The sequence below is a fragment of the Dromiciops gliroides genome, chromosome 2 (assembly GCF_019393635.1).
Source record: "Dromiciops gliroides isolate mDroGli1 chromosome 2, mDroGli1.pri, whole genome shotgun sequence".
Classification (NCBI taxonomy): Eukaryota; Metazoa; Chordata; class Mammalia; order Microbiotheria; family Microbiotheriidae; genus Dromiciops; species Dromiciops gliroides.
This window is the reverse complement of record NC_057862.1, coordinates 655,048,719-655,072,215: the sequence shown is the minus strand read 5'-3', so window position 1 is coordinate 655,072,215 and position 23,497 is coordinate 655,048,719. Positions and strand designations below refer to the sequence as shown.

Here is a 23,497-nt window from a genome sequence, read left to right as displayed (position 1 = left end):
CTTAATAAATGTTTATTGATTGATTGAATTCAGTAGGCCTGATGACATCAGCCAACAACTGTATGAAAAGAAAGAAAAGATGATGTTCCTTCCCCCTCTGCCCCAAACACACCTCGTTATACCTCCTCCTCAGGGAGCTTAGTGTTCCTCCCTCTGGGAAGAGGGCAGGAGCTCTGCTCCTCACTGTGCCAAGAGCAGCATATTTTTAACCAACTTCCCCCTTTCCCCCAGACTATGGTGATTAAAGACTCAGAAGAGTGGGAGCCCAGTGTTCACCTTCTGTGCTCTTCTGGGAAGATCACAGGGAAACCAAAGCTTCCTGTTATCAGGGTAGGGTGGAGGTGGGGGCAGCCTAATGATCCTTGGTGGGTCTGTGGCTTTTCTGCCCATATGCCTTCTGTTCTCCCCCATTCCTGAGGCGGGCAGCAAGCTCCTGACCTAGGAGGAGCCACATTCCAGAGGCGTCCTGCTTCCTCCTCCTCTGCTCCTCCCTGCCCAGTAGGAGTGAAGTTTCCGTGCTGGAAACATCCCCCCAGGGGCTCTAGTCCTCGTGGTCATCTTCACACACCACTTGCTGTGTGGCTCTCAGAGCTGTCCCTAGCACCACTCCTTGACGGGCTCTGCCGTCTGCCCCACACCAGTCTTGGAAGGTGGGGTCATTTCCTGGCTGCAAGAAGATACTAAAACTGCTCCCAGAAAAGAGGCTCGCTTAGGAAGTTATGCAAAATGTAGCGGGAGACTAGAGGCTGGAGGAGAGGAGATCCTGAGGCAACGGAAGAGAGCTGCCAGGACTGCCAAGCAGGGGAAGGAGTCAAATTGGGGGAGACGGTAAGAACACAGTGCCCCTGCGCATCTCCCGCAGGGCAGTCAGTCCCCTTGGGCAGTGCCCAGAGTGTGGGTGAGCTGGGCAGCGCTGATTCTAAACTCAGCAAGAAGAGCTCTTGGGATCCTGGAATGTCAGAGCTGGCAGGGGTCCTTTACAGAGACCCAGAGAAAGGAAGAGACTTGGCCAGGGTCACAGCGGGTCCACTTTGGAGCCACCCTGGGCCTCAGTTTCCTTATCTGCAAAATGTGAACTCTGAGATCCTTGCTACCCCCTAAAGTTCTGTGATTCCAAGTGGTAACTGTCTTCACTTCCCTATGTGTCAATTGCAAATTGGGAATAATTTTTTAATTTGTAAAACCGTCCGAGCAGAGAAATGGATGGAGAGCTGGCTTCTCTTAGAGGTCAGATACTTCTGACTGTAAGGGCTAGAGAAGGTGCCAAATTGTGTTGATAGATGCAGTTACCTGGACAGGACAGTTTTGAAATTACACGTGCAGTCCCCCCACTAGAACAATCTCTGCCTTATTTGTAAGAATCAGATCCCTGTGTGAAAAATGTCATGCCAGCGTCAGGGCTGGCTCTCTGCGGTTCCCTTTAGGAAATGCTTGTCCCCTACAGAGAGGGTCACAGTGACGCTCTGTCCCACCTGTGGTGATCAACATCTCTGCCTCCTTCCCACGATCATCCTGTTAGTGTTACCATCCTTTGCCCTCATTCCTAGCTAGACACTTCTCATGGAATTTCTGGTTTTAATGATAATCCCAATGGAGAGTCTGGGAGTTCTGCCAATAACTGGCTGAAGTTGTACCGTGAGTCTAAGAGCGAGAGTTCTCAAGCTGATTATGAATTATAGCAACGATCTCTCTTATAGCCCTTGGTTTCTAGCTCTACTATACAAAGAGCTATTCAAATGAGAATAAGAGAAGTCCATAAGAGAGCTGTAAGCCAAGTGCTAGAGAAGTGGATAGAGGGACCTGGATAGTCAGACCTGGACTCAAATCCCACCGCAGATGCTCACAGACTGTGTGATACTGGTCTGGTTGCTTCACCTCTTCCACCAAAGCAGCTATGGAGTACAGCACCTGAGTCAGACAGGCCTAAATTCCAATCCTGCCCTAGACACTTACTAGCTGTTTGACCTTGGGAAAGTTGCTTCATCCCTGCCTGCCTCAGTTTCCTTAATTATAAAATGGGATACCTCCCAGGTTGGCTGGTTGGATCAAATGAGGTAATTTTCAAAAAGTACTTAGTGAAGTGCCTGGCACATAGTAGCAGCTAAATAAAGGCTTACTTCCTCCAGATTACAGGTGAGGAAACAGAGGCCCGAGAGGCTGAGTCCAGGGTCGCACAAGCAGTAGTCAGTAGCAGACCTTCCAATTCCCAACCCAGGCTTCTTTCCACTGAACTGTATCATCTCACTGTTGGATTATGGTAGCAAGGCTTGCTTGTAGAGTCTAAAAAATGCATGATGCCAATAATCTTGGAGTCTTTTTCACTTTCCATTTGAAGGAGGGATAAAATGACAAGATGGGGGGGATGGAGAAGATTTGTTTGAGAACATACAATAAACTTTCCTTTTTTTTTTTTTTTACAAAGGAAGGCTATTTGGATAAGAAATTGGGAGGGGGTCAGAAGGAGTATATGGGGAAATGATAGTAATGTAAGAACAAATGCAACCATATTTTTTTGTTTTGTTTTTTCTTTTAAAATAATTAAAATCCTGGCAATCCTGGGACTAGATATTATGTTTCCTTAATCACCTTAGGTTGCTATTTGAACTATAAAAGAATATTTGTTCCAGCTCATTAAGAATTTGACCCTTGAACTTTTTAAAAAAATTTTTGTGGGGCAATGAGGGTTAAGTGACTTGCCCAGGGTCACACAGCTAGTGTCAAGTGTCTGATGTAGGATTTGAATTCAGGTCCTCCTGAATCCTGGGCTGGTGCTTTATCCACTGCACCACCTAGCTGCCCCCACCCTTGAACTTTTATAGTATTGTCTCTGACCATTTAGAATAAAATCTTTAAAAAATCTATAGTATTGTCTATACTGTATTATATTATTTCAAGATTTGTTTAATTATCGGTAGAAAAATATACTCCATTAAAATCCTACTTTAGTGCTTCTGGAAGGTGTAAAAGTGACAGAATCCTTTTAAAGTTTTTAAATTTTTTTATTCTGAACTTAACAAATACCAGATGAAATGAGCCTGTCTATATACAAAACAGGAGAGAAAAAGTAGATTACATATGAAATTGCATATATCTACTATACAGTTTACTTTTACTTTTAAATATATCCCCTTTTATTTCTTACTTGCCTTCTTTCTCTGTCCTGGCCATCTCTGAACCCATCCATGACAACTGGACATTAAAAACTCCACTCTTGGGCTACCTTTTTCCCTTCCCTATTTTGCCTGGACTGCTTGGCTGCTCACAAGGTATAAATGAGCTCTTTTTGTTTGTTTGTTTGTTTTTGTTTTTGTTTTGTTTTGTTTTTTGCAGGGCAGTGAGGGTTAAGTGACTTGCCCAGGGTCATACAACTAGTAAGTGTCAAGTATCTGAGGCTGGATTTGAACTCAGGTCCTCCTGAATCCAGGGCCAGTGCTTTATCCACTGTGCCACCTAGCTGCCCCCTTTCTCTCTTTTATTGATGTGTACATCTAGAGATACATATTTTCCTCAAGTACTATTTTGGTACCATCCCACAAATTTTAGCGTGTTGTCTCATTCTCTCTAATGAAATTATTGTTTCTATGATTTGTTCTTTGACCCACTCATTGTTTACGGTTGCATTATTTAGTTTCTGATGAATTTTCAATCTATGCTTTTACAGCCCTTTATGGAATGTCATTTTTATTGCACTATTGTTTGAAAATGGTGTATTTCAATGATCCAAGACAATCCCAAAGGACTAATGATGAAGCATACTATTCACTTTCAAAGAAAGAGCTGATATTGATTGCATACAGGCTGAAGCATGCTATTTTTCACTTTCTTTCATTTTTTTCTTTTATTCTAGCCTTGTCATATAAAATGACTAATATGGAAATGTTTTATATAATTGCACATGTATAACATATATCTGATTGTTTACTACCTCAGGGACAGGGGAGGAAGAGCGTGATAGAATCTGAAACTAAAAACTTTAAATAAAAATGTTTACTAATTAAAAAATAGAATTTGGAAACAAAAAAAACCCCCACAATGGTGAATTTAATATTTCTCCTTTTGCATTTGTTTGTGAGATTTTTATACTCTGATATATGGTCAGTTTTTGTGAAGGTGCCATGTACAGCTGAGAAAAAGATATATTTCTTTCTATTCCTAATCAGTTTTCTCCAGAGGTCTATCACATCTCACTTTTCTAAAATTCTATTCATATCCTTAATTTCCTTTTTATTTGTTTTTGTTTTTGTTTTTGTTTTTGTTTTTTGGTTTTTTTTTTAGTGAGGCAATTGGGGTTAAGTGACTTGCCCAGGGTCACACAGCTAGTAAGTGTTAAGTGTCTGAGGCCGGATTTGAACTCAGGTACTCCTGACTCCAGGGCTGGTGCTCTATCCACTTCGCCATCTAGCTGCCCCCCTTTTTATTTGTTTTATGCTTAGACTATCTAATTCTCAGAGGGAAAGTTTAGGTTCCCCACTAGTATAGTTTAATTTTCTACTTCCTTTTGTAATTCATTTGACTTTTCCTTTAAGAATTTGGATGCTATTGCTTTGGTGCATACATATTTAGTATTATTACTTCAGTATCTATGGTGCTTTTTATCAAGATGTAGTTTTCCCTGCTTATCTCTGATTTGGTCTATTTCTGCTTTTGCTTTGTCTGAGATCATGATTGCTACCCCGCCTCTTTTAAAAAATTATTTTATTTTATTTTTTTACTGCAGCTGAAGTATAAGAGATTCTGCTTTAGCCTCTTATTTTAACTCTGTGTGTGTCTGTTTTAAGTTGTTGCTTATAAACAATGTATTGTTGAGTTCTGGTTTCTAATCTATTCAGTTATCCACTTCCATTTTTAGGTGAGTTTATCTCATTCACATTCATAGCTATGATTACTAACAATGCATTTCCCTTCATCCTATTTTCCTCTATTTATCCTTCTCTCTCTCTCTCTCTTTTTGGTGAGGCATTTGGGGTTGAGTGACTTGCCCAGGGTCACACAGCTAGTAAGTGTCAAGTGTCTGAGGCTGGATTTGAACTCAGGTCCTCCTGACTCCAGGGCCGGTGCTCTATCCACTGCGCCACCTAGCTGCCCCCCTTTCTCCTTTAACCTTGTGACTTGTCAAAAGTTTGTTTTGCTTCTGTCCACTGTCCCCCTTAATACGCCTTTCCTTTTATTACTCCCCCCTAACATACACTTTCTTTTATTCTCTTCCCCTTCTACTTCCCCATTGAGTAGGATAGATTTTTATATGCAGCTGAGTGTTCATATATGTATTTTCCTTCTTTGTACCCTTTCATATGAGTGAGGTTCAAATGTTGCTCTCCTCCCCCATTTCCTTCTCCATTATTGCAGCTTTTTCTTGCATGCCCCTTTTATGTGAGATAGTTCTCCTCACTCTTCCCTTTCTTCTCCTACTGCATCCCTCTTTCTAGTTCGTCTGTTTTTTTAGGTCATCCCCACATAATCAACTGTGTAGATAGTTTCTAATTGCCCTAATAATGAGAAAGTTCTTAGCAGTTACATGTATCATCTTTCCATATAGGAATGTAAATAGTTTAACCTTGTTAAGTTCTTTATGATTTTTCATTTATGTTTATCTTTTTATGCTCTTCTGGAGTCTTATATTTGAAAGTCATATTATTTATTCATTTCTCGTCATTTCATTGGGGATGTTTGAATGTTCTCTATTTCATTAAATATTCATTTTCCCCCTGTAAGATAATGCCCAATTTTGTTGGGTAGATTATTCTTGGTTGTAATCCTCACTCCTTTGCTTTCCAGAATATCATGCTTCTTTAATGTGGGAGTCATTAGCTTCTACTCGGCCAATTCTATTTTTTTTTGTTCAGTATTTTATTATTTTCTAGTGACATATAAGGATAGTTTCCAACATTTGTTTTCATAGGATTTTCAGTTCCAAAGTTTTCTCCCACCCTCCCTTCCCTCCCTCCTCCTCAAGACAGAAAGCAATCCAGTATAGGTTATATATGTGCAATCACATCAAACATATTTCTGCATTAGACATATTGTGACAGAAGAGTCAGAGCACAAGGGAAAAACCAGCCTAAAAGTAGTAACAATAAGGTTCAATCTGCATTCCTAAACCACAGTTCTTTTTTTCTGGATGTTGAGAACATTCTCCATCATGAAGTTCTTTAAAATTGTTTTGGACCATTGCATTGCTAAAAAGAGCCAAGTCTATCACCATTGTTGATCATACAACGTTGCTGTTACTGTATACGTTGTTCACCTGGTTCTGCTCCTCTTGGTCAGCATCAGTTCATGTAAGTTCTTCCAGGTTTCTCTGAACTCCTCCTGCTCATCATTACTTTTCACATTGATTTTTTAAAACTTTGTGTTCTAAAATTTCTTCTTTCCTCCCTCCTCATCCCTCCCTATGAAATCCAGCAATTCAATATAAGTCATATGTGTTCAGTTATGCAAAACATTTCTCATTAGTCAGGTTGTGAATGAAAATAGACAAAATACCTTTAGAAAGAGGAGCTAACAAATAAAATTATACTTCAGTCTGTATTCAGATACCATCAGTTCTATCTCTGTAGATGATTTCCATTTTTCATACATCCTTCTGATGGCATCCTGTTCATCATTTCTTTCAGTTACTATGGTTAACTGTATTTCCCTCCATCTAAATCCCTCCCCTTGATATTTACTCTATTATCTATCTTCCTTCACCCTATCACTCCTTGAAAGTGTTTTGCTTCTTACTGCCCCCTCCCCCAATCTGCTCTTGCTTTCACTGCCTCTCTCCCCCCCTCCCCATCCCGTTCTCTTCCCACTTTCCCACAGGGCAAGATATATTACTATCCCCTCTTGAGTGTGGATATTATTCCCTCTTTGAGCCAATTCTGATGAGTTAGGCTCACTTACTCCCCCACTCCTTCCCCATCTTCTCCTTGGCCAATTCTATATTTAAGGAGTTATTTTCTTCACTAAGATTTTGTACCTCTTTTATTATCTGGTCAATTCTAATTTTGCATTCTTCTCCCCTTGCTTTGGAGCCTGGGAGTTCCAAGCTGCATTTTTTTTTGTTACTTTAGTCTCCATAAAATAAATACATAAAATTTCTCACATCTTTCTTATTTCAATGAAACCAAAACTTCCTTCAAACCTTTCTTTCAGCATCCTCAAACTTTCTCACATTTCTCTGTATGTATACCTCCAGTAGTCTTGAAAACCACTTTTCTCATTACCTTCATAGTCTTCTCATAAATTTTCTTTTACTTGTTCACTTCCTAAATTCTCCCTTTTATTCAAATAGCATACATGTCTAAATTTTTTTTTACATTTCTCTGCACATTTCTCCTTAATAATTTTAATACTTTTTTGTTAAATCAGACCAATGATTTACTAAAGACATATTCCTAAAGGTATATCATTTATTTCAACTTAGGTAACTTTGCTCTTAATGTACTTTGTTAAATTATTTCTAATTAGTTACAATTCTGTTATTCCATGGGAGATGGATGCACCAAAATCCATTAACATGTTCCTAGCAATTAAACCCCTTTAACAGCTTACAGATTGTCTCTGATTTACACAAGTTTTTCTCTTTTCTATGAACCAGGTAAGAGTTAACATTTAAAATGAAAGCTGCAGCTTATTTTTTTCCACTTTGAAATTTTCACTAACACTGCTTACATTCAGTAAAATGACCTCACTCTAACCTGAAAAATAATACATTTGCCACTTTCCAGATAAAGAGTGATAAATGACTTGAACATTATTTTCATTATAACTTTTTCTTTTTTTCTTTTAGTGAGGCAATTGGGGTTAAGTGACTTGCCCAGGGTCACACAGCTAGTAAGTATTGAGTGTCTGAGGCCAGATTTGAACTCAGGTACTCCTGACTCCAGGGCTGGTGGTCTATCCACTGTGCCACTTAGCTGCCCCTATAACTTTTATATAATTATAAAATTTCCTTAAAACAAATTCTAAAGCACGTTAACCCCAATTCACTAGAACATTCCAGCATTTATTAAAAAAAATCATCCAAACTGAAATTTAGAAATCTCCAGTAGAGAATTTACTTTTCAGTCATAAAACACCACAAAACAAAGACTCCCTCTTAGCTCAGTGTCTCTTGTTTGTCTCCCAGATTTTGGTCAGAATCTGGGAAAGAGATTCTTTCTCAAGGAAAAGATCCTCTTAAAAAGTAAATATAGAGAGGATTCTGAGAAGATAGCAGAATAAGGTGGGAAATTTCCTGGCTCTCCTAAATTCCCCCACAAACAATATAAAATAACACTTCAAAGTGAACTTTCAGTGGCAGAAACATTTAAAAGTTGGGGGTAAAGCAGTTGTTCACCTAAGACAAGTTGGTAAGACCTTAGGAAAGACCCATCCTTCTGGAGTGGAGGTTTGACTTGATTGAAGTGCAAATACCTTCAAGCAGATACAGGTGAATTACCAGACCACAAACATTAGGGGCAGCTTTGTCAGGTGGCAACCTCAGCTTCAGGGACTTTCACTTTAAGGACAGTGTGGGGGTAGACAGTTAATCAGGGGAAGATTACAGGGCCCTCTTCTGGTGCTGAATGCTGAGCTCAGGTGTGCTAACTTGACCTGGTCCTGGGCTGTAGCTGTGGGTGAGGGGAAGCAAGCACATACTGTTTAGTACAGTCACAGAGGGCAGAGACCTTACTGCCTATGGTTTGGGTTCCAGGGCAAAAGGGTGAGCTGAAGCTTGAAGCTGTGGGAAGGACTGCAGGGTACAAGAGCATTTGTGGCGATGGTGTTGAAGGGGGACCTGGTCATGGCTCAGGGGTTGGAAAGAATACCTGAAATCAAATCTCAGGATAGAGCACAGAAAACAATAGCATAAAAAACCTTAAGCCTGACATTATCCCCAACACGCGAGAGCTCAACTTTAGCATAAAGTTAACAGACAAAAAATCAACTAAGATCAAGAACAACAACAACAACCACAATAAATCAAAAGAGAAAGGAACTAACCATAGATAGCTACTATGGTGATAAAGAAGATTTGGGTTTAAACTCAGAAGATTGTGAAGTTGACAGCTACTTCTATTAAAAACAAACAAACAAACCCAAAATGGGTGTGAGCCCAGAAAGAGTTTTAGGAAGAGCTTAAAAAGGACTTTAAAAATCAAATAAGAGAAGTTGAGGAAAAATTAGGAAAAAAATAAGAATAATGAGAGAAAAACAAGAAAATTATGAAAAGAAAGTCAATTAATTGGAAAAAAGAGATCCAAAAACTTAGAAAATAACTCCTTAAAAATTAGAATTGGACAAGGGGAAGTGCATGACTTCATAAAACACCAAGAAATAATAAAGTAAAATCAAAAGAATGAAGAAAAATACAATGTGAAATATCTCATTAGAAAAACATCTGACCTGTTGAACAGATTAAAGAGAGACAACATAAAAATTGTGATAAAACATAGTCTAGATACTATTTTTTTGTGTGTGTGAGGCAACTGAGGTTAAGTGACTTGCCCAGGGTCACACAGCTAGTAAGTGTCAAGTGTCTGAGGTCAGATTTGAACTCAGGTCCTCCTGAATCCAGGGCCGGTGCTTTATCCACTGCGCCACCTAGCTGCCCCTAGATACTATTTTTAAAGAACTTGTTGGGGCAGCTAGGTGGTAGGGACAGCTAGGTGGCACAGTGGATAGAGCACTGGCCCTGGAATCAGGAGTACCTGAGTTCAAATCGGGCCTCAGATGCTTGATACTTACTAGCTGTGTGACCCTGGACAAGTCACTTAACCCCAATTGCCTCACCAAAAAAAAAAAAAATTGAAAAAAGAACTTGATAAGGAAAACTGCCCTGAAGTTTTAGAATGAGAGGGTAAAATAGAAATAGAATAAATCCACAGATCACCACATGACAGAGATTCCAATATGAAAACTCACAGTAACATCGTAGTTAAGTTTTTAAGCTCTCAGGTGAAGGAGAAAATACTATGAGCAACTAGATAAAAAAGAACTTAAATACTGTAGAGCTACACTCAGCATAACACAAGATTTAGCAGCTACTACATTAAAAGACTCGAGGTCATGGAACAATGTATTTCAAAGAGCAGAGGAGCTAGGCTTGCAACCAAAAATTACTTACCCAGCAAAACCGTGTGTTGTCCTAAATGGAAAATAATAGGTATTTAATTAACTAAAGGACTTTCAGGTATTTGTGAAGACCAGAATTAAGAGGAAATTTTGGCCTACTGGACTCAGGAGAAACAAAACAAGGTAAATATTAAAGACCAGGACTTAGGTCAAAATCTTTACTTCCTATATGGGAAAACATCTCGTACCCTTTAAGAATTGTATCATTGGGGGCAGCTAGGTAGCGCAGTGGATAGAGCACCAGCCCTGGATTCAGGAGGACCTGAGTTCAAATCCAGCCTCAGACATATGACACTTACTAGCTGTGTGACCTTGGGCAAGTCACTTAACCCTCATTGCCCTGCCCCTCCCCTCCAAAAAAAGAATGTTGTCATTACTTGGGTTGCTTGAAAGAGCATACAGAGAAAGAAGACTTGGGCTTGAGTTGAGTATGATCCAAAATGAAATTGGGTAGGGAGAGATAAAATAAAGAAATTATCTCATACAAATGAGACACGAAGGGAAGAACTGTTATAGTGGAGGCAAGAAGCAATGGAGAGCTGATAGTGCTAGAGCCTTAGAAGGGTGTGCAGATCAAGAAGTAAGAGAGCAAGGGGAGAGGATAAAGGAGGAGTTCTTAGAAGGGATGTGGTTTAGAGAGGCAATGGTCAGGAGTCAGACATTTAAAGGGGGATAGGGTAAAAAGAGGGAGAGAAGCATAAACAGTGATGAAAAATAGAATGGAGGGAAATTATAACTTTGAATGTAAATGGGATGAACTCAGCCATATAATGGAAAAGGATAGCAGAATTGATTAAATACTAGAATCTGACAATATGTTGTTTACAAGAAACAGATTTTAAAATGAGTCAAAAACACAAAGTCAAATATACAAAATACACAGAGTCAAAATAAAGGGCCGGAGTAGAATTTATTATGCTTCAATTAATGCAAAAAAAGAGATTAAACAGGGAAACTACATTATGATAAAAGGTACCATAAATAATGAAGGAATATCAGTATAAAACGTATATGCACCAAATGCTATAGCATCCAAATTTTTAAAGGAAAAGCTAAATGAATTATAGATGGAAATAGATGGCAAAACTACAATTTTAAGTGACTTCAGTCCTCCCCTGTCAGAACTAGATGAATCTAACCAAAAAATAATTAAGAAATCAAGAATCTGAATAGCATCTTAGATAGTTCTCTAAGAGGACCGTGACAGCAGAAGGTGATGTCATGACTTGCAGTGAGTTGGATTTAAGTGAGGCAGTGCTGTGCAAAGTCACCGGCCTCACTCTCTCCTCCAGAGCAATCTGGGTCCAGTGGAAATATGTGGATGACAGGATATGGCCCTGGATATTTGGGGCAGTTGGGGTTAAGTGATTTGCCTAGGGTCACATGACTAGTAAATGTCTGAGATGAGATTTGAACTCTGGTCCCCAGTTCAGGGTCAGTGTGCCACTGTGCCAACTAGCTTCCCTGGATGAGAATTGAATGGGAATAGACTGGGGAGGCGGGGAGGGGTGTTGGAACCAACATGGTAGAGAGAAGCCAGGAAGCTGCCTGAGCTCTCCTAAATTTCCCTTGGAAACATTAAATTAAGCCTCTAAATAGATTCTGGAGCTACAGAATCTACAAAAAGATGGAGTGGAACGATCTTCCAGCTTAAGATAACCTGAAAGATCTTCAGGAAAGGTCTGTCTCACTAGGGTAAAGTGGAAGTGCAGCACAACAAAGAGAGGGTTTGGGCCAGCCAGTGGGAGGCTCTTAGCCACAGCACAGATCAGCCCTTTGGTCCTGGCTCAGCCTGCCAGCTGTGAGGCTCACAGCTTCAATGCAGAAGGCAATCTGCCTGCTGGGGTATCTGGTACCTAACAGATAAAACTAGGCCAGGCCACCATAGTGAGGCCTTGGAGCAGAAAGCCAGTAATCAGGCCTCTGGCTCCTAGCAAAAGAAGCTTGGGACAGTGCCCCCTGTGCCCCAGGAGCAGAGGTCAACCTTAAAAGGCATGAAATAGGCTAAAATATGAATAAGAAAGGAATACACCTTTTTCTCAGTGGTACATGGTACCTTAACAAAAATTGACCATATATTAGGGCATAAAAACTTTATAGTTAAATGCAAAAAAATCAGAAATATTAAATGCATCTTTTTCAGATCATAATGCAATACATTATATTTAAGGGAACAAACAAACAGATTAAAAATTAATTGGAGCCTAAATAACCTAATCTTTTTTTTTTTTTTTTGGTAAGGCAATTGGGGTTAAGTGACTTGCCTAGGGTCACACAGCTAGTAATTGTTAAGTGTCTGAGGCTGGATTTGAACTCAGGTCTTTCTGAATCCAGGGCCAATGCTCTGTCCACTGTGCCACCTAGCTGCCCCCTTGTGGGGACCAATTTTTAATTGGGGAGTGTTAGCTAAGCAGCTTGCTGCAATATTGGGGCAAGCAAGGAGACCGGCAGCCTCCCTCAAAACAGAACAGGATTTATTTTAACAAGAACGAACTTAAAAAAAAAAAACACAAACAGGATCAGTAGGATCAAGGGAAAGGAAATAAAAAGAAGAAAGGGAAATTATACAACCTGAAAAAATACCACCGCTCAGGAATTAGCTGAGAATACACAGCAGAGCTCCTGTCGCCTTCCAGCTTCCAGCTAGAATGACGAATTCTCCTCCCCATTCCCAGAAAACCCCACACAACCCCCAGCCAATTGGCTGGCCGCTCTGACTAGGCTTCCAATCATTATAATTTTGCCAAGCCCATGTAGGCGTTGGCGAGTGGTGACGACATGAGGTGCCAGCGCCATGGCAACAGCTACAACCAGTGGGTGGAGCACCATGTGGTTTGTGGAGCCCCAGGCCAGTGCATGCCAAGGCATAAAAACCTCAAATAACAATTAATTCTTTACATTCTCCCCTTTGTTTTGTCAAGAAACATGGGGTGTTTCCTTGATGGAACAAAAAATAATAAACAATAAATAAATTTTTAAAAAATAACAGAATAGCATAACCAATGCTAACAAACAGTATGCTAATAACAATATAGGAAAGGGAAAATACATATTACAGATGATGTATATAGTAACAGAAGGAAAACCAAAAATGTCCATTTAAAGTCTTTAAAATCTTGTCTTCGAAGGAGGGTTGAGATGTCATCAGGGGAACTGGACTCTGGTCTGGATTCTGGCTGCCTCTGGATTCCTGTTGTCTTTGGAACTGCTGGGTTTTCATTAATCTTTAGCATAGCATTGTCCAAAAATGTTCAAATTAAACAATGAAAGTTCTTCAAAATATACAAAACAAGTTTAAACTTTATATATATATATATATATCATATTGGAGTCCCCTCTTTGGAGGATACTCATATCCATATGCAGTACAAAATTGAGACAGTTATGACATTACTAACACTTTTTACCACTATATGTCTGGATCAAGGCCAAATTTAGTTATGTGTCCATGATGACACTTGAAATGTTATGGAAAAGTTACTATACCACATCTTGTGGTGCATAGACATCTAATAATTGTGCTAGGCCTCAGGTGGATAGATTCTGACCATGCCACCAGATTGAGTGAAAAAGCCAAGTTAAGTTAAACCAGGTGCATGTGTTAAGGCTAACATGACACCAGACCATTTTTGGAGTGAGAGAGGAAGAAACTAGACTATGTCCAGCAATTGTGCTCTACATAGCTGCTCTCATAAGCAAACTATGGACTTCCTGAATGTATTTGGCTGTTCTCTCAGCCTCCATCAAGGTATATTACATGTACCTGTCTCTCCTCCTGTTGTACATATATTTTCTCCAGGGCCTGTAATGTGGAGTTGAACCATCTCCATTAAACTTACTGTAAGAGGAATTAGTCTCTGAAATAGTAAGTTTTCATAAATCATAAGTCTCATATTAATTTCACCAAAGACAATATGATGGTAAAAATGTGTGCTACACTGCATAACTTAGGATATACTTGAAATATATATATATGTATATATATATATATATATATATATATATATATATATATAATCCCAAACCATACCCAGAGTATACATAGTTGCAATGACATACAAATGATAAATGAATGTAAATGGCTGATAAATAACCTACTCTTAAAGAACGAATGGGTTAAATAACAAATCATAGAAACAACCAATAATTTCATTAAGGAGAATGATAATAGTGAAACAACATCTCAAAACATATGGGATGCTGCAAAACCAGTAATTAGAGCAAAATTTATATCTCTAAATGCTGACATCAACAAAATAGAGAAAGAGCAGACCAGTGAGCTAGCTATGCAATTAAAAAAAACAGAAAAAGAAGGGAAAAGGGCCCATATGTACAAAAATATTTATAGCTGCTCTTTTTGTGGTGGCAAGGAATTGGAAATTGAGGGGCTGCCCATCACTTGGGGAATGGCTGAATAAGTTGTGGTATATGAATGTAATGGAATGGAATTCTATTGAGCTGTAAGAAACGACAAGCAGGAGGAGTTTAGAGAAACCTGGAAGGACTTGCATGAACTGATGATGAGTGAGATGAGCAGAACCAGAAGAACACTGTACACAGTATCATCAACATTATGTGTTGATCAACTGTGATAGACTTGATTCTTCTCAGCAATACAGTGGTCCAAGATAGTTCCAAAGGACTCATAATGGAAAATGTTCTCCAAATCCAGAAAGAAAAAAAAAAAAAACCCTGTGAAATATGAATGCAGATTGAACCACACTGTTTCTCTTGTTTTTGGTACTGTTGTTTTTCTTTTTTGAGGTTTTTCCTTTTTGCTCTGATTCTACTCTTATAACATGACTAATGCAGAAATATGTTTAATGTTTCCCATATCAGATTACTTGCTGTCTTGGGGAGGGAGGGAGGAAGGGAGAAAAATTTGAAACTAGAAATCTTATAAAAACAAATGTTGAAAACTATCTTTTAAATTCTTCTTTTTTTTTTTTTTTTTTGCGGGGCAATGGGGGTTAAGTGACTTGCCCAGGGTCACACAGCTAGTTAAGTGTCAAGTGTCTGAGGCCGGATTTGAACTCAGGTACTCCTGAATCCAGGGCCGGTGCTTTATCCACTGCGCCACCTAGCCGCCCCCGAAAACTATCTTTACGTGCAACTGGAAAATAATAAAATACTTTTTTTTTTTTTTTTAGTGAGGCAATTGTGGTTAAGTGACTTGCCCAGGGTCACACAGCTAGTAAGTGTTAAGTGTCTGAGGTCAGATTTGAACCCAGGTACTCCTGACTCCAGGGCCGGTGCTCTATCCACTGCGCCACCTAGCTGCCCTAAAATACTTTTATAATAAAAAAACCCAGAAAAAGAACAAATTAAAAATTCCCAATTAAACAACAAATTGGAAATCCTAAAAATTAAAGTTGAGATTAATAAAATTAAGTACAACAAAAATGGTCAATTAATAAAACTAGAAGTCGGTTTTATTAAAAAAACCCACACCTAATAAGCCATTGAGTAGTATAATCAAAGAGAGAAGAAAACTAAATCACTAGTATTAAAAATGAAAAAAGTGAATATATCACCAATGAAGCTGAAATCAAAGCAATTATAAGAAATTATTTTGCCCAATTAAATGCCAATAAATTTAACAATTTAAGTGAAATGGAAGAATATTTACAAAAATACGAACTGCCTAGATGAGCAGAAGAGGAAATAGAATATCTAAATAAACCTATTTTAGAAAAATAAATTGAGTAGACCATAAATGAACTTCTTCTTCTCTTTTTTTTTTTTTAAGGGCAATGAGGGTTAAGTGACTTGCCATGGGCAAGTACACACAACTAGTAAGGTTCAAGTGTCTGAGGATGGATTTGAACTCAGGTCCTCCTGAATGCAGGGCTATTGCTTTATCCACTGTGCCCCCTAACTGCCCCTAAATGAGTTTCTTAAGAAAAAAAAATACCAGGATGAGATGGATTTACAAGTGAATTCTACCAATCATTTAAAGACCAACTGATTCTAATATTAAATAAATTACTTGCAATAATAGGTAAATAAGGGGCCCTATCAAGCTCCTTTTGTGAAACAAATATGGTATTGATACCTAAACCGGAAGAACAGAAACAGAAAAAGGAAATTATAGGCCAATTTCATTAATGAATATGAATGCAAAAATTATTTTTAAAAAGTACTAGCCAGAAAATCTGGCCTCAGACACTTGACACTTACTAGCTGTGTGACCCTGGGCAAGTCACTTAATCCCAATAGCCTCACCAAAAAAAAAAAAAGTACTAGCTAGGAGACTACAACAATATATTACAAAGATTATACATGGTGACTAAGTGGGATTTATATCAGGAAAAAGGGATGGTTTAACATACAAAAAACTATTAACTTAATTGATTATATAAATAACAAAAATCATACGATTATACCAATAGATGTAGAAATAGCTTTTGAAAAAGTACAACACTCATTTCTATTAAAAACACTTGAAATTATAGGTATAGATGGATTTTTCCTTAAAATTATAAGAAACATTTACCTAAAACTATCAGCAAGCATTATGTGAGAAATAATTATTAATAATGGACTTCTTGGGGGACCCAGAGATCACTTTCTCAGTCCTTTCTTCCCAACGTGGTATTAAATCACACCCAAATAATGGACTTTGCCTTCAGCAACTTGAGTGTCTTTTGCATTCTTTTTCCTGATGTCATTTATTGAGTTCGTTTTAAAGTAGACCACCTTCAAGTCATGTCAACCAATGGAATTGAATGATGCTAACCAATTAGCTTTGATCAATGTATAATGACCCACCTCTATCAAAAGAGCATAAAAAAGCCCTTGGAAGACTGGGGAGGGGCGTGTCTTCTGGGACTTTTCTCCTGCTCACCCTTACTGGCACTCTGAAGCTCTCTGCCTGCTTTTTCTACCATGCAGGCCTGAGACCATGAGAAGTTAGGAAGACACATGGTCAATCCTTTACTGGTATAATATTAATAAATTAATATATACTTACCCAGAAGTGGTGTCTATAGCAATAGTGATAGCAATTGAAATGTCAAAAAAACACAGTTTTTTGTAATGGGGATAAACTAGAAGAAGCCTTTCCAGTAAGATCAGGTGTTGAACAAGGTTGCCCATTATCACCAATATTATTCAATACTGTATTAGAAATGCTAGCAATAGTGTTAAAAGAAGAAAAAGAAATTGAAGAAATCAGAATGGGCAACGAGTTAAATGATCTCTTTTTGCAGATGATATGATAATATGCTTAGAAAATTCTAGAGACCACTAAAAAGTTGAAACAATAATTTTAGCAAAACAGCAAGATATAAAACAAATCCACATAAATCATCAGCATTCCTGTATATCAAATCTTTTTAAACTGTGGGGTTATGACCTCATATGGGGGTCGGATAACTGAATGTGGAGGTCATGAGAATTTTGGCAGTAAATATTTGATTTGTATACTTATTTCATATATCTATATACTTGGGTCACTTAAAAATTTCTTGGGTGAAAAGGGGTCATAAGTGGAAAAAGTTTAAGAAGCCTTGCTACATATCATCAACAAAACCCTGCAAGAAGAGATAGTAAGAGCTATCCCATTTAAAATAACTATGGACTGTACAAAATACCTGGGAGTGTACCTCCTAAGGCAAACCTGGAAACTTCATGAATATAATTATAAAACACTCTTTATACAAATAAAGCCAAATTTAAATAATTGGAGAAATATTAATTGTTCATGGGAGGACAGAGCCAATGTAATAAAAATAACAATTACACCTAAACTAATATACCTATTGAATGCCATCCCAATTAAATTACCAAAAATTATTTTATTGAGCTAGAAAAAAAATAACAAAACTTGCCTGGAAGAACAAAAGGTTAAGAGTATCAAAAGAATTTTAAAATGTAAAGGAAGGGGGTTTAACAATACTAGATCTTAAAGTATATTATAAGGCAGCAATTATCAAGTTATTCTGAGTACTATAAATCATTAAATAAACTATAAGGGATCTATGTAGGAAGATGTTATCCACCCCAAGAGAAAGAACTGATATATATATATATATGTATTATGTATACACACATGTTTATAAATATATATAGATACATTTTTATAAATCTGCATCAGATGGTGGCCTTCTCTAGTGCAGGGTGGGAAAGTAGGGAGGGAGATAGTAGAACTTAAAATGTATCATAATAGATAAATTTAATTAAAACAAGAAAAATGCAAAAAGTAAATATAGCTTTTAGTTTCATAAACACCTGTGAACATATACATACATATACACACCTATACAAATATGTACAAATACACACACATACATATATGTACACATACATATGTGATCAGCTTTCAAATATCCACTTCTCATTGCCTGATAATTTATATCTTCTATTTGGAGAGATTCCTAAGACAAGCATATTGCTATTCTCAGTTTGGTCCTTATTAGATATCCCCAGAGACTATGTTATCATACACAGAAATCAAATTTGTTCTGTAATTTCACATCCCTTTGAGGATGTTGAGGACTAGAGAACCAGGTTGGGACATTTCACTAGGCCCCTCAATTCCCTTAAGCAAGAGAAGCACCAAAAGTAAGACCACCAAGATTCCCAGCTAGAAAATATAATTTTCTCAACCCCCACACCCTACCCCTGGCAATTTTTTTGAGGGAACTGTTTTGTCTATTTGGGTAGGATAGGACCACCTCAGCCCTTCAGGCTTCAGAGAACATCAAAATGGTCCACTCTTTTAGTACCCCCCAATTTTTTGGAAGGTCTTCCTTGAAGGCTAAGAGCCCAATTACCTTTAAGGGTATATTTCCCAATCTTGTTTGGAGAAATCTTATCTGAGGGATGAATTCCCTACAAAGAATGATCCAGGAAATGTACCTCGATTTTAAATATTGCTAATTATTTCCATGTCTTATGGTTGTAACTTCTAATATAAATAAAACACATAGCAAAACATACCATACTGAACACAAACAACACTCCAAACAGACATTTTTTGTTTTGCTTAGTTGTTTTTCAGTTGTCTCCAACTCTTTGTGACCCCATTTGAGGTTTTCTTGACAAAGATATGGAAGTTATTTGCCACTTCATTCTCCAACTCATTTTACAGATGAGGAAACTGAGGCAAACAGGGATCAACAGCTATTAAGTATCTGAGGTTGGATTTGAATTCAGTTCTTCCTGATTCCAGGCCCGGTGGTCTATCCACTGTGCCACTGAGCTGCCCCTAAACAGAGAAAGTCAGACAAAAAGCTACAGCTTTTCCCCAAAAAAACAATTACCTTAACCTCAAGTAAAAACTGTGGTATTTGAGATGGAGGTGACAGCCAGATGTCCACCTACACTCTTCCAGGAGAAACTCCCCCTTCCAGGTGAAAGAAATCTCACCATGGACCACTCAAAAAAGGGGGTTCATGGGACAGCGAGGTGGCGCAGTGGATAAGGCACCGGCCTTGGATTCAGGAGGACCTCAGTTCAAATCCCGCCTCAGAAACTTGACACTCAACCAGCTGTGTGACCCTGGGCAAGTCACTTAACCCTCATTGCCCCACAAAAAAGGGGGTACTGCAGGAGGCTTAAGAAGGACTAGCCTTGGGGGGCACCTAGGTGGCACAGTGGATAAAGCACCAGCCCTGGATTCAGGAGGACCTGAGTTTAAATCTGGCCTCAGACACTTGACACTTACTAGCTGTGTGACCCTAGGAAAGTCACTTAACCCTCATTGCCCCACAAAAAATAAATAAAGGAGTCAATGACTTGCCTGCTTTCAGGCCATAGTTCCATAATTGAAGATGCAACTCCTTTTTATAAACATAGAACAAAGAACACAACACAAAAAAATGACATAATTGGCCAGCATCATAGGGGTGAAAGATTATGATCATTACATTTTAAAAGGTGGCCATAGCTTACATGTACGATGAAGTCCACTTCTCTGTATCTCTAAGGAAAGATTTTGTGAATTTATGGGTCCCAGCTGCATCCTCAGGTCACCGATAGAGAATCAGGTATATAGATTAACTGGTTCCTGGGGGATTAGATAAGACCACCTTAATTTCTTTTTAAAAAAAAAAAAAAGCATTTTATTATTTTCCAGTTACATGTAGAGATAGTTTTCAACATTTGCTTCCATAAGATTTCTAGTTTCAAATTTTTCTCGTTCCCTCCCCTCCCTTCTCCCCTCCCCAAGACAGCAGGCAATCTGATATAGGTTATATATGTACAATAACATTAAACATATTTCTGCATTAGTCATGTTATAAAAGAATCAGAGTAAAAAGGAAAAACCTCAGAAAAGCAAAACGACAGCACCAAAAGCAAAAGAAATAGTATGGTTCAGTCTGTATCCATATTCCACAGTTCTTTTTTTTTTTTTTTCCCGGATTTGAAGAGCATTTTCCATCATGAGACTTTTGGAACTTTCTTATACCTTTGTATTGGTGAGAAGAATCTAGTCTATCACAGTTGATCAACATATAATGTTGATGATACTGTGTACAATGTTCTTCTGGTTCTGCTCATCTCATCATCAGTTCATGCAAGTCCTTCCAGGTTTCTCTAAACTCCTCCTGCTTGTCGTTTCTTACAGCACAATAGAATTCCATTCCATTCCATTCATATACCACAACTTGTTCAGCCATTCCCCAATTGATGGGCAACCCCTCAATTTCCAATTCCTTGCTACCACAAAAAGAGCAGCTATAAATATTTTTGTACATGTGGGTTCTTTTCCCTTTTTTATGTTCTCTTTGGGAAAAAGACCCAGAAGTGGTATTGCTGGGTCAAAGGGTATGAACAGCTTTATGGCCCTTTGGGCATAATTCCAAGTTGCTCTCCAGAATGGTTGGATCAGTTCACAGCTCCACCAACAATGCATTAGTGTTCCAATTTTTCCACAGCTTCTCCAACATTTATTATTTTCCTTTTTTGTCATATTAGCCTATCTGATAGGTGTCAAGTGGTACCTCAGAGTTGTTTTAATTTGCATCTCTCTAATCAATAGTGATTAAGAGCACTTTTTCATATGGCAATAGATAGCTTTGATTTCTTCATCAGAAAACTGCCTGTTCATATCCTTTGATAATTTGATTTAGTTCTTGATATATTTTAGAAATGAGGCCTTTATCAGAAGTACTGGCTATAAAAATTGTTTCCCAGCTTTCTGCCTCCTTTATAATTTTGGATGCATTGCTTCTGTTTATACAAAAACTTTTAAATTTAATATAATCAAAGTCATCCATTTTGCATTTCATAATATTCTCTATCTCTTGTTTGGTCATAAAATGTTCTCCTTTCCAAAGATCTGAAAGGTAGATTATTCCTTCCTCTCCTAATTTACCTATGGTATCACTTTTTATGTTTAAATCATGTACCCATTTTGACCTTATTTTAGTATAAGGTATAAGATGTTGGTCTATGCCTAATTTCTGCCATACTATCTTCCAGTTTTCCCAGAAGGTTTTGTCAAATACTGAATTCCTATCCCAGAAGCTGGAGTTTTTGGGTTTATCAAACAGTACATTACTAAAGTCATTTACTACTGTGTCTCCTGTGCCTAGCCTATTCCATTGATCCTCCACTCTATTTCTTAGCCAGTACTAAATAGTTTTGATGACTGCTGCTTTATAGTAGAGCTTCAGATTTAGACCACCTTAATTTCTAAAGATGAAACAAGGTCATTTAGTCTGCTTTTTCAAGGATATTACACAGAAATCTCACAGGAAATGCTGAGATAACGTTTTATGAGAACAGTTTTTCTTTAACAGTGATTGTATACAAACTTGATTAAGCCTTTGGTATCTAACTTTAGAGAGATGAGACTGAACATTTGCACATATGAACTGCTTCACTCAGAGACAGAGAAGAGACTTAGGTTTGTTATATAGAATACAGAATATGGTTACAGAATAAAAGCACTTACAGAATAAAATTAAATATAAAACACAGGCTCAAGAATTCTCATAGTCTTTCACAGTTGATCATCATTACAGTGTTCTGGTTCTTCTCACTTTATCTTTCATCAGTTCATGTAAGTCTTCCCAGGTTTTTCTGAAATCATCCTGTAATGATTGGAATAACGCCACCTGCTGGATACTTACTGTAGAAGAGTTCTGCCCATGAAGGGAAGGTCTTTGAGGGCAAGACCAGGAGTCAGGAAGTGACGCGGGCTAGTGGGAGGAGGAAGGAAGAGACTGGCGCTCAGGCTCGCTCTTCTTTCCTCTGGACTCTGGCGGAGAAGGGAGCTAGAAATGCGCTCTCCCTTTAATAGATAGGAATCTAGGCCTTTCTCTCTCTCTTTACCAAATTCTTATTCTCCTTAATAAATGCTTAAAAGTCTAACTCTTGCTAAAGCTTATAATTTATTGGCGACCACTCATTAGATATTTTAGACAGTTTAGCTAGAATTTTAGCCCTTAACAGATGGCTGACCACGAAGAGGAAAGCTGAACCTCACTTCTGATCTTCCGGTTGGGTAAGAAATTTCTCCTACCCTTTAAACTGCTAAGTACTGGCGCACTGGCTGTGTTTTCCCTTTAAATTTTTTCGAATGGACCTTTTAAACTCCCTAATTACCCTATTTTTGATTTTAGTCTGTTTAACCAGACAAATGGGAGATAAGATCATGTTAATGCTTTGTTTTTGTGGATTTTCTATTTTTCTTTTTATTTTTGTTAAAAGAGCCAGCAACTTACTCACACAAGGAAATATCTCTCCCTCTCCCAAGCATGCTTTTTCAGAAAAACCTGAAGAGATTCCCGCAGCTTTTCCCAGTTCTAACAGTAATTGTTGCTTTAATTTTGCATGCCTGGAGGCAATGACCCACCCTCTAGAAGCTTTTAATCCCCTAGCACCTGGAGGCAAAGTGGGGGAAGAGGAATACAGGCCTGAGTTCAAAATCAAGTCTCATTCAAATTGCTCTGGTCCCTCCCCTCCTCTCCAGACCCCACCCTCTACTCCTATGGCCAAGCCCATAGCTTCCCCTGCCTGGGAAGTCCAGAGATCTGATGCACATGCTCAACTTTCTCTAACTACATTTGCAGCTTCAGGCTCAGCCCTTTCCCAGCCTGGCTGTGCTTTTGAGACAATCTTAGAAAACTCTTTAAATTCCAGATATGCTCGTTTTGTTCATAATTTTGCTAACCTGCTTTTGTCTTTAATTAGTAATCTTATAAAGCATTTGTATGGTGAAAAGCCCGACAGACAATATAGAGGGGTTAAAGAAGAAAAACTTAAGCTGAATAAGAATGACAATCAACATAGTTCAAGACTCTGCTTCTTTTGCCATGGAAGGGTATATATTTTACAGAAATGTAGAAGTAAGCAGCAAGGTATTGATATGAGTATTGGGGATTTTAGATACCGGAATCAAAAGTGTTCTGAATTCACTCAGAGTAATAGTATCAGTTCAGAG

General features: G+C 38.2%; 1 protein-coding gene across 1 annotated transcript in view; it reads left to right on the top strand.

The window, feature by feature from the left end:
- Positions 1-695: 695 nt before the first annotated feature.
- The window catches only part of LOC122740573 (carbohydrate sulfotransferase 4-like), a 33,302-nt gene continuing 10,500 nt past the window's right edge, over positions 696-23,497 (top strand). The window contains exon 1 of the mRNA XM_043982946.1: positions 696-828. The gene's annotated coding sequence lies outside the window, so the exon portion shown is untranslated. The remainder of the gene's footprint in view (positions 829-23,497) is intronic.